The sequence below is a fragment of the Argopecten irradians genome, chromosome 14 (assembly GCF_041381155.1).
Source record: "Argopecten irradians isolate NY chromosome 14, Ai_NY, whole genome shotgun sequence".
In the NCBI taxonomy this organism is placed as follows: domain Eukaryota; kingdom Metazoa; phylum Mollusca; class Bivalvia; order Pectinida; family Pectinidae; genus Argopecten; species Argopecten irradians.
Window position 1 is genome coordinate 11,529,329 of NC_091147.1, and position 13,738 is coordinate 11,543,066.

Here is a 13,738-nt window from a genome sequence, read left to right on the forward strand (position 1 = left end):
GTTAATTACAATGTGTTAACGCCCATTCGTTAATTATTATTGCCTTTTCTAACAGGTAAATTACAAAAAATGTAAGTACCTTTATCGATGTCCGGTATTGCTGTTTGTAAACCATATCTTTAACTTTACGTTGGGCTATTTACTACACATTATTGTGTCAACATAACTGTCATCTACTGATCTTCACTATTTATTGTTTATTTAACACGCAATTTGTTTGTTTGATTAATTCACGTCATATCAACAGCCATATTTATGTAAGGACGGCCTCCCATGTATGCGGTGTGTTGTGTGTATGTGTGCGAGGTGCGTGTTTTGAGAGACTGCGGTATATTCGTGTTGTCTTCTTGTATAGTGGAACAGTTGACGTTTTTATAGTGCTATATCACTGAGGCATGCCGCTGAAGACACCAAGCAACACACCCCACAAACATTTACCCCTCGCACCGTTTACTGAATAATCAGGGCCAGTAACTACAACTGGCAGTTTTTGGACAAGGCAAAGGGCAGAATCACATTAGAGGAAGCCTGATGTTTGTATTAAAATGTTGCGGTGATCAGGAAAAAGAAGAATGGCACGAAGGTGCAATAGGAAAGACAGGATAGCAAATTTTACCGATTGTAACGAATATGAAATGAAGACAACATATACAATTCTAAAGGCCTACCTGTTGTAGATTACATGCTTCCAGTATAGAAAATTATTATTACTAGGATAATTCCAGCACCAAACTAAAATAGATTTCGAAATACCCTTTCAAGCAGGAGATGTCATAGCTAGTGTAATGATACAGAGCCTGTTGTTGGTAATATTTATCTATTATGGCCTGTTTGCGAGGGCACTATTGCATCATAGTGTTGTTGAGGGATGGAATAATGCCCGAGCCGAAGGCGAGGTCACTATCCCATCACGAGACAATACCATGAGGCAATAGTGCCCTCTTAACCAGGCCATAATTGGTTTAGTACATCACCCTCACATGAGACCCGTTCTAATGTCATTGTATCAAAAGCACTTCAAGCGACACTTCGCAACGTTATCTTCATTTCAACGCCACAATGTTACATTAAAGGTATATAACATATGAATTATCGTATAAACCTGTTTCTATAAACCGGGATTCAGCTTCATGAAGATTAAAAGTAGATCAACGAGTGATCTGTCTTTGTAGAAAAGCATCAATTTTTTGTTTCCATCCCCGCACACAACAGTCGGTCCGCCATCTTGACGTCTTGGTCGAAGCGCAACGTTATAATTACGTCATGTAATGGTGACGTCACAATACATTCACCTTCAATTTCGCACCACTTCAATAGTGCCCGTTTGCCCGGGCACTATTGCAAATAGTACCCATGTGTGAAGCCAATCAGAATCCAGTATTCTGTCACGTGATGTACTTACGGAATATAGGTCACTCGCCGTATATGATATATGATTTATGATATTTATTATTCTAGAGTATGTACACTGTACCATAATTGCTGTGGTCACTTTCATTGTTTCAGTCTGTTTGATGTTTTGTGATATATTGCCCTACCCGACACCGGTTTAATTAATCAAACAAACGCACGTAAAAGTTAAGCAAAATGGTACATCTTACATCTTCGATTCACACCGATGCAATTTTCTATTTTTTTTTCGCAGTTAATAAAGCTCTGGCGCACTAATACCAAAATCAGAGTTAAACATTGGGTTTAAGTCAGTGTGAGGTTTCCATGAAAAACTGTTAAAATTGACCAATCTGAAAATATATGCTAACTAAAATATTAGAAATGGATATGTATATCTGGACTATTTCATCTACGGCTATTGTTTAGTCTGTTATCCATGACAACAGACCGGAAGCCAGTGTCACCCAGTATTTCTCGCCAAATCATAGGCTGTTCCATCGACTGATTGTTTTCTCTATGAAGATGCTAACGCGCACCACTGAATATGCTAGAACACTCAGCGTATGTTACACACCAATGCATATCAAAATATGACAATCAATGCTTTAATGAAGCGAGACATATAGACTTAAACGTCATAGTAAACATCCATAGATACGTGAATGGAATTTCTAACTGTTAATTATAACCCAGTGGACAATGAACAGATAAGTGTCTATGATGACGGGACATGTGTTAATGTCGACGAGTACACAGACGTGTTTTTATTACATGATGGCATGCAGGACCGCTTTGACCAAGATAAGGTGATGCTATGATGTACATAATTTGATACATAGACACCATAACAGTATACAAAATGTCTTTGTTTATGGAGGTATTCCAACGAAGGGGTAGCTTTTAATACGTTACTATGTTGAATTTACGACATAATACGGTGTTATTGTTATGACCTATGATAAGGCTGGCAGTTGATTACATAAGATACCAATACTAATACAACTTAATGCCAATCTGAATCAATACGTCGCAATAACAGAAAGGTCAAGTTGTTTTGTAATTTTATCATGATGATGATGTGAGAAATGTCATTTTAGATTCAAGAAGGTGATTGAACGGTTATACAGACACGAAGTGTTAATTACAACATCATGGAATTGTGACTACTTGGGTTGTCTACGAAAACAAACACGACCTGTATATATATTTCTATTTGGTTGTGAAAATAAAATCATGCCTTTCGTGTAGGGCGTCAGAATGGTATCTGTTGCCGTATTGCGTCATCGTACAAGGGTACTAAATTTAGGATCATATATTGCTCTTAATGCTAACGTCCCCCTTTGGCACCATCTAAATTCAAGCCATGAGTTGAGCGTTCGGCTCTGTGAGGAAGGCTCTGGGTTATGCCCTCTGGCCGAGATACCCCTGCTCCTGCTTAGCGGTCAGCATATACGGAGTGAAACGACTGGTTTGCCTTTTGTCAACACAATGTAAACTGGTAGGACGTGTTTGTTGTGTATCTCTGGCATCAAGTTTTTGTGAGATACCAATGTCAAATATAGACAATACACTGGCATACTGGAACCCCAAGTATACGCACGTATATCACACACGCAACACATCAATACACGTACATCACATACGCAACACACCAATACACGTACATCACATACGCAACACACCAATACACGTATATCACACACGAAACACACCAATACACGAACATCACTCAAAAAACATTACACATACTAATCACACTAATACACGTACATCACACATGAAACACACCAATACACGTACATCACACCAATACACGTACTTCAAACGCAATACACGTACTTCAACCACACGAATACACGTACTTCAAACACACCAATACACGTACTTCAAACATGCAACACACCAATACAAGTACTTCAAACACGCAACACACCAATGCACATATTTCAAACACGCAACACACCAATACATGTACTTCACACGCAACACAATAATACAATACTTCAAACACACCAATACACGTACCTCAAACACGCAACACACCAATACACATACCTAAACCACACAACACACAAATACACGTACCTAAAACACGCAACACACCCATAAGGGTACTTCATCCACATAACACACAAATAAACGTACTTCACACGCACACCAATACACGTACTTCAAACACGCAACAAACCAATACACGTATTGCAAACATGCAACACACCAATACAAGGTACTTAACAGTCGCAACACACCAATACATGTGCTTCACACGCAACACACCAATTCACGTACATCACACGCAACACAATAACACACATACTTCAAACACATCAATACACGTAGTTCAAACACGCAACACACCAATTCACGTACATCACACACTCAATAAACCTATACACGTATTACACACGCAACCCACCAATACACGTACTAGACACGAAACACACCAATACAGATAATTCAAACACATCAATACACGTACCTCAAACATGCAACACACCAATACACGTACATCACACTCGCAACACACCAATACACGTACATCACATACGCAACACACCAATAGACGTACATCACATACGCAACACACCAATACAAGTACTTCAAACACGCAACACACCAATACACATATTTCAAACACGCAACACACCAATACACGTACTTCACACGCAACACAATAATACACATACTTCAAACACACCAATACACGTACCTCAAACACGCAACAGACCAATGTACGTACCTCAAACACGCAACACACCAATACACGTACCTTAACCACGCAACACAAATACACGTACCCAAATCACGCAACACACCAATACGGATACTTCATCCACACAACACACCAATAAACGCACTTCACACGCACACCAATACACGTAGTTTACACATAACACACCAATACACGTTCTTCAAACACGCCATTATACGTACTTCAAACTTGCAACACACCAATACACGTACTTCAAACACGCACCAAACCAATACACGTATTGCAAACATGCAACACACCAATACAAGGTACTTAACAGTCGCAACACACAAATACACGTGCTTCACACGCAACACACCAATTCACGTACATCACACACTCAACAAACCAATACACGTATTACACACGCAACCCACCAATACACGTACTAGACACGAAACACACCAATACAGATACTTCAAACACATCAATACACGTACCTGAAACACGCAACACACCAAAAAACGTAGTTCAAACACGCAACACATAAATACACGAACTAAACACATGCAACACACCAATACTCGTACTTCACACGCAACACAGGTACTTCATCCACACAACAGACCAAAACACATACTTCACACGCACACCAATACACGTACTTAACACATAACACACCAATACACGTAGCTCAAACACGCAACACACCAATACACGTAGCTCAAACACGCAACACATCAATACATGTACTTAACACACGCAACACATCATACACGTACTTCACACGCAACACACCAATACATGTACATCACACACCAATACACGTACTTCAAACACGCAACACACCAATTCACGTACATCACACACTCAACACACCAATACACGTATTTCAAACATAAACATACTTCAAACATATAACACACCAATACACGTACTTCACACACGCAACATTCCAATACACGTATATCACACACGCAACATACCAATACACGTACTTCGCACACACAACAATCCAATATACGTATATCACACACGCAACACACCAATACACGTATATCACAGAAGCAACACACCAATACACGTATATTACACACGAAACAAACCAATACACGTACATCACACAAAAAACATTACACACTAATACACGTACACCACTCACCAATACACGTATATCACACACGAGACACACAAATACACGTACATCACACCAATACACGTACTTCAAACGCAACCCGCCAATACACGTACTTAACACACACCAATACACGTACTTCAAACATGCAACACAACTATACATATATTTCAAACAAGCAACACACCAATACACGTACTTCACACGCAACCCTACAATACACGTACTTCACACGCAACCCTACAATACACGTACTTCACACACAACACAACAATACACATACTTCAAACACACCAATACACGTACCTCAAACACGCAACACACCAATACACGTACCTCAAACTCGCAACACACCATTACACGTACCTAAACCGCGCAACACACAAATACACGTAACTAAAACACGCAACACACCAATACGGGTACTTCATCCACACAACACACCAATACACGTTATCCACAGGCACACCAATACACGTACTTTACACATAACACACCAATACACGTACTTCAAACACGCCATTACACTTACTTCAAACTTGCAACACACCGATACAAGTACTTCAAACACGCAACAAACCAATACACGTATTTTAAACATGCAACACACCAATACAAGGTACTTAATAGACGCAACACACCAATACTCGTATTTCACACGCAACACAACAATTCACGTACATCACACACTCAAAAAACCTATACACGTATTACACATGCAAAACAATACTCGTACTTCACACGTAACACACCAATACACTTACATCACACACAAATACACGTACCTCAAACACGCAACACACCAATACACGTACCTCAAACTCGCAACACACCATTACACGTACCTAAACCGCGCAACACACAAATACACGTAACTAAAACACGCAACACACCAATACGGGTACTTCATCCACACAACACACCAATACACGTTATCCACAGGCACACCAATACACGTACTTTACACATAACACACCAATACACGTACTTCAAACACGCCATTATACTTACTTCAAACTTGCAACACACCAATACAAGTACTTCAAACACGCAACAAACCAATACACGTATTTTAAACATGCAACACACCAATACAAGGTACTTAATAGACGCAACACACCAATACTCGTATTTCACACGCAACACAACAATTCACGTACATCACACACTCAACAAACCTATACACGTATTACACATGCAAAACAATACTCGTACTTCACACGTAACACACCAATACACTTACATCACACACAAATACACGTACCTCAAACACGCAACACACCAATACACGTACCTCAAACTCGCAACACACCATTACACGTACCTAAACCGCGCAACACACAAATACACGTAACTAAAACACGCAACACACCAATACGGGTACTTCATCCACACAACACACCAATACACGTTATCCACAGGCACATCAATACACGTACTTTACACATAACACACCAATACACGTACTTCAAACACGCCATTATACTTACTTCAAACTTGCAACACCCCAATACAAGTACTTCAAACACGCAACAAACCAATACACGTATTTTAAACATGCAACACACCAATACAAGGTACTTAATAGACGCAACACACCAATACTCGTATTTCACACGCAACACAACAATTCACGTACATCACACACTCAACAAACCTATACACGTATTACACATGCAAAACAATACTCGTACTTCACACGTAACACACCAATACACTTACATCACACACAAATACACGTACTTCAAACACGCAACACACCAATACACGTACGTAAACCACGCAACACACAAATACACGTACCTAAAACATTTAACACACCAATACGGGTACTTCATCCACACAACACACCAATACATGTACTTCACATGCACACAAATTCACGTACATCACACACTCAACACACCAATACACGTATTTCAAACACGCAACACACCAATACACTTACTTCAAACACGTACCACACCAATACACGTACTTAACACACAAAACATTCCAAGACACGTATATCACACACGCAACACACCAATACACGTACTTCCCACACGCAACATTCCAATACACGTACCTCAAACACGCAACACAACAATACACGTACCTCAAATAGGCAACACACCAATACACGTACCTAAACCACGCAACACACAAATACGCGTACCTAAAACACGCAACACACCAATACGGGTACTTCATCGACACAACACACCAATACACGTACTTTACACTTAACACACCAATACACGTACTTCAAACACGTCATTATACGTACTTCAAACTTGCTACACACCAATACAAGTACTTCAAACACGCAACAAAACAATACACGTATTTAAAACATGCAACACACCAATACAAGGTATTTAACAGACGCAACACATCAATTCGCGTACTTCACACGCAACACACCAATTCACGTACATCACACACGCAACACACAAATACACGTATATCACACACGCAATACACCTACACACGTATTTCACACACAAAACACACTTTTACACGTACATCACACACGCAACACACCAATACACGTACTTAGCACGCAACACACTAATACACGTATTTCAAACACGCAACACAACTATATACGTACTTAACACAACATTATGCATACATCACAAACGAAACATCAATACACATACTTCAAACCCGCAACACACCAATACACGTACTTCAAACACGCAACACACCAATACACGTACTACAAACACGCAACACAACAATACACGTACTTCACACACGCAACTCACCAATACACGTACATCACACACGCAACTCACCAATACACGTACATCACACACCAAAACACGTACTTCAAACACGCAACACACCAATACACATGCATCACACACGCAACACACCAATACACGTACTTCACACACGCAACACACCAATACATGTATATCACACACGCAACACACTAACACACGTACTTTACACACGCAACACATTACGCAGTTAATTCATCTTTGCGATACTAACTATTGAACCTTGTGAACATGATTATGCAGCCTCAATAAAACTTTGTATGTAGACCTATTAGATCTGCACTGTATGTTACTATGTCATGAACAAAAGACAGTTGGCTAGTAAATGACAACTATGTTTTATCAAATACGATTTAAATAGATGGCCATGCCATGGCTTCCTTATCAATATCTATAAGTTGACAAACATATTTGAGGTTAAAGTTACATTGCTGCTAATTTCACTGTAGCGATATGTAACTTAAACATTTGATATTTAAACATTGACGTGTAACTTGATGATTTATTTCCCCAAAAGCATATGTCGGCCTATAAGAGAGCCAAAATATAGGGATCATATATTCCTTATTTTGAATAAAGTGCCTTCAATCACCGCCATGTTCAGTGACTTCGGGTTTTGTCTGATTCCGAATCGTATCACGTGACTGACGTTCGACACGACCTGTACGTGGTGTGAGCAAGGTAACTAGCGTAAGCGCACATGTGTTTGTTTACGATTTCCTTCTGGCTAATATTTAGTAAAATATGTAAAAAAAATTGTAATTACAATTTTTTTACATATTTTACTAAAAAGTACAATTAACACAACAATCTACGAATCAACAGTGGTTTAAAAAATTAGGACAGGGTCTTAAACCTAACTAACACTAACATTTACTAACAGGAGGACCATGTGGTAGATAAGCCTATGGAATAACATAAATGTGTTCTCAATAAATAAAATTTATGATTAATGGTGGAATTTTTAAATTTTTTATATTGAAACACTTTCAAGCTGGTTATGTGATCTATCCCTGGTCGAGATGTACTATTGTCAAAGTTAGAGTAGGGTTTGGACCTACCGTAGTCTTCCAAACATACATGTACTTAACACAAGTAACTAGCCACATTCAGTAGAATCGGTTCTCCTATCGGCATTGTTGCAATAATAAGCAAAATTGTATCAGCAGTCTGTCTATGTTATACACTATTTCTATCGCCGCGTATGGTGTATAAAGGGCAGCAACTCGGGTATGGGACGATCAATACCAAGAACTACAGTGAAATCTTATTTCAAAAACTTTTATTCGAAAGTAATGTTTTATATTTATTAAGGTATTTAATTCGAATTTAATTAGATTTTACTATGCACAGCAATATAACATCAAATAGGCTCGCCACTTTTGCCTTTTTCAAAGTTGCTACGGCGCCGACGAATGGTAATTTTATTTACAGGAGCAGACTAATTATTAAGTATTTGTATCCCAACAAATTGTATTTATTTGACTTTAAAAAGCACAGGCACTATGCCTTATAACATTGAATGAGGTACTGATTCGCAGACAACAAAACCAAAACAAAGTATATATGTATATTTGTGTTAATTACACACATATAAGATTGAACATCATGTTTTTCCATAAGATAATATTGTTTATGCTCTGTCGGCGACGGTGCAACTTTAAACCTCGTCGAATACTACTTATATTTCAAGACACTGTCCGTATATCTTCTATGTATAAAAAGTTTAATTCAAAACATAAGACTTAATGACAATGCTACTATAAAGTATTTTAAAGAGTTCCGGTTCCGCTTGACCAAAATGGACGCTTTTTCGAAGAGCTCATGTGGAATCAAAGTATATCTGGAAACATCAGTGTTAAATAATGAAATAACTTTTTCGTAAATAAAATTTTCGTCTAAAAACAGGAAAGAAAACAGTGGCAAAAGAGTGAGCCTCATTCTCCCTATGAAAATACAGTAAAATCGCGAACTATTTCGGGATATTGGTTATCCTTCAATTCCAATACATAGAGATACTTCGTTGTGAAAAGCCAAACGGGATTGTAACCATCAATATGAAGATACAGAAACACACGTTTTCATCATAAAAAAAGAAAACAAAGATGGCGTCATGTCACTGAATTCACGAAAAAAAACTCCCGTGCTCTTTAGATCTGTCATCATGGAACAATCGTGAGTGTTACAAGCTCAAATAAATATCCAAATATATACAAACGTCTTAATGAAGACTGTACTATTATACAAGAATAATACATTATGAATTACAATGGAGTATCGTGCTTTCATTGACTTGTACATACGGGACATGTCGACTATGAATGTGTAAATCATATGCAATACTAATTAATCTACAGATATGTGTTTTAGTGGCAATCTCGTCAAATGTAGATATATCAGCGATCAACTACTGATAACTGATTTTGCGTCAATAAACTTTGTCTTTAAAGGAGGCTCATGTTGATGATCATCTCATGGAACAATTTCTCAAAAAAGTCATCGCATCCGGTCCCGACCCTATAATCCTAATATGGTTTGGAACATGTGAATTTATTACTTAGGAAAGGAGAAAATATATACTACCAAAACAAAATTTGAACACATTTAGTTTAAAGTTACTAGAGGAGTACCGTGAACTCAAGTCTAAAATTCACTCTGTAAAAAGTGCAGCAACTGTTGTATTCCTGGATATACCATACTTCACCATCAAAGAATGGAATAGAATAAAGGATCATCTAAGCCCGATACATTTAGTGAGGTAGACACGCTACTACATCTAACAATAGACGATATAAATAAAGGACTAAAAGACGCTAACAGCGACTTGCCAAGCCCGAAACTTTCTCATGACGTAATACAGAGTAGAAAAACGCAAAGCCCACCAACACTCGATATGAAAAGAACTTTAACCTATATTTCAATTGAGTACATCCGGAAACAAAATTTGCCCGACTTTGGACTCTAAGGATCAAGCAATCAGTTAGTAGAATACATGAACAGTAACTTAAATACTATAGGGATTGTCCTGTAATTTAAGTGTACATTATAACTATCACTCTATACAACAATTATGGATCCCATAGCTACATCAACACCTATTACAAGATCAAATGCAAACAGGAGATCTCGTCTTGTAAGTAACCGGTGTCCAATATGTGAAGATATATTTGAAGAAGACTCGAGCTCTATACAATGCTCTATCTGTGAGCTGCAATTCTGTCTACAATGTGCAAAAATATCTCCAGAAATATACAAAGTCATGACAAAGGAAAGTGCCTCAAATTTTATGTGGACATGAACAGAATGCAAAATAAATTTTCCATCTATGAACAACCTGAAGGCAACGCTTACAATAATGGACACAAAAAGCGAAACAAGGCTGAAATCTTTGGAGGAAAAGATAGACAATATCGACAAATACAATAGTCAGCAAAGTTAAAACGGAAGTCCATGACCTCAAAGCATCTTTCAAAGAGGATATTACAACAGATATAAATAAGTCCCTGTTTCTGGACGTAAGTGCTGAAGTGAGCGAAATTGATGACCAAAAAATAGAGCACAAAAAGTTATAGTATTTAATCAATCAGAATCATCAAGGAAAAGCGGCGAGAAAAAGAAATCTGAGGACATGACAAGCAAATTCGTGGAATTTCTATCCCCCGCTTTCAGGACATATTGTAGGTAAACATTATTGAGGTTAGGTTTAACCTTGATTGAAACATGAAAACATAAACTGAGGTCTAATTCGGAAGTAAGATGTGTGAAATAATTTCCGGTGAAAGTGACTTTTAAACTTGACTGAGCTCTTAAGACGTTTACATTTGTTACATTTTGTTACAAAGTTTTTAGTACATCAAAGGGCCATTACTCCACTACATAATGTCGGCCAAAAGTGGCGATCAAACGTGGTCAAGCCCTTAAGGCATTTGACCTTGTTACCAACTTTTGAAGAAAATCGGTTCATATTTATTAGAGTTATTGCTGGGAAATGGCAGAAAATGACTTTTTTTACTAATTCAAAGGGTCATGACTCTGCTAATTTAGATCTACCAAAAGTTTCGAACAAAGCCCTTAAGCCATTTAACTTTGTTACCAAGTTTTAACAATATCAGTTTTAACATCTGTTAGTTATTACACAGAAACTGCAGAAAATGACTTTATTTTCTTAATTTTAATCAAAGGGCCATTTCTCCGCTAAATAAGGTCCGTTGAAAGTCTTGATCGATTTTAAGTAATTCAAAGGGCCATAACTCCGTTAAATAAGCTTCATAAACAGTCGCGATCGAACTTAGCCGAGCCCTTAAGACATTTAATCTTGTCGCTAAGTTTGAAGAAAATCGGTTTACATTTGTTACAGTTATTGCTTTTGTTTTGTTTGTTTGTTTGATTTATTAACGACCTATTAAAAGCTATGGTCATGTAAGGACGGCCTCCCATGTATGCCGTGTGTTGCGTGTATGTTGTGCGAGGTGAATGTACTGGGAGACTGCGGTATGTTCGTGTTGTGTCTTCTTGTATAGTGGAACTGTTGCCCTTTTTATAGTGCTATATCACTGGAGCATGCCGCCGAAGACACCAAGCAACACACCCCACCCGGTCACATTATACTGACAACGGGCGAACCAGTCGTCCCACTCCCTTTTTGCTGAGCGCTAAGCAGGAGCAGAAACTACTACATCTTTTATAGACTTTGGTGTGTCTCGGCCAGGGGACAGAACCCAGAGCCTACCTCACAGGGGCGAACGCTCAACTAAAGGCCAAAAGTGAGGCGGTGCCAAGGGAGGCATTTGGGAAGATCATGCAATAGGGGCAGCAGGTACAATTGAGTTTCACTAAAGGTCGTAAGTCTACACGTAGACGTAGACGTAGACCTTACGTCCGAACTTACGTGTGCGTAAGATGTGTTTCACTAAAGGGCGTAACTCTGCACGTACGTGTAAACGTAGACGTAGGATTTTGCGTAACTTACGTCTGAAAATCTATTTGTAACATCACGTCTGATTGGCTGATGCGACTTGGTACACGATTTTGGCGGGTGTTTATATATTCCGGCTTGTTGTCTATTTGATAAATATTCTTATATTTTGTCGCGTATAAAAACAAAACATGCCATAGATTTGACATGAAAACATATTTGTATAAAAATCGATGCGTTCCCCATATTACAAATTGTCAGGAGTGAATTTGAAAATTATTTTTGCAGGACTGAATTTACATATGTGTGTTAACATGTATTAAAAATCGTTTATTATTATTAAAAAAAGAGGAAACTTATGAAATTACATGTACATTATGTATACTTTATTCGTATTGCCGTCAAGATAGAGATTTATCGGAATATCCCCACACATAACGGATATATAATTCTGACCATTTTATCACCATATTTAACAGGACATATAATTACGTATCGACAATTTATCGGAATATTCCAATATTTCGACAATTCTATTGTATTAAACTTTTTTTCTCATATAGATTTTTGGAAATAGGAGTTCATCCCATAAAAGAAAAATGGAGAAAAAAACATATATCCATGTGCTCGGTTTTGAAGCTATTGTCACTCAAAGATACCTAGTTGACAAAATATATTGGATTTTATGGGAATTTTGCCGTTTTTGATCATATACACAAGAGATTAAAGTCATAATTTCCTAATGAGGTGTGTGATATGTATGGTTGTTTGTGGTATTCATTTTCCAGTATTCTTCTTTAAAAATATACCAGTTTTGATTCATAAGACTATTT

At 37.9% G+C, this 13,738-nt stretch overlaps 1 protein-coding gene across 2 annotated transcripts in view; it reads right to left on the minus strand.

Moving 5' to 3' along the window:
- The window catches only part of LOC138307464 (asparagine-rich protein-like), a 39,220-nt gene that overhangs the window by 15,366 nt on the left and 10,116 nt on the right, over positions 1-13,738 (minus strand). The window lies entirely within an intron of this gene.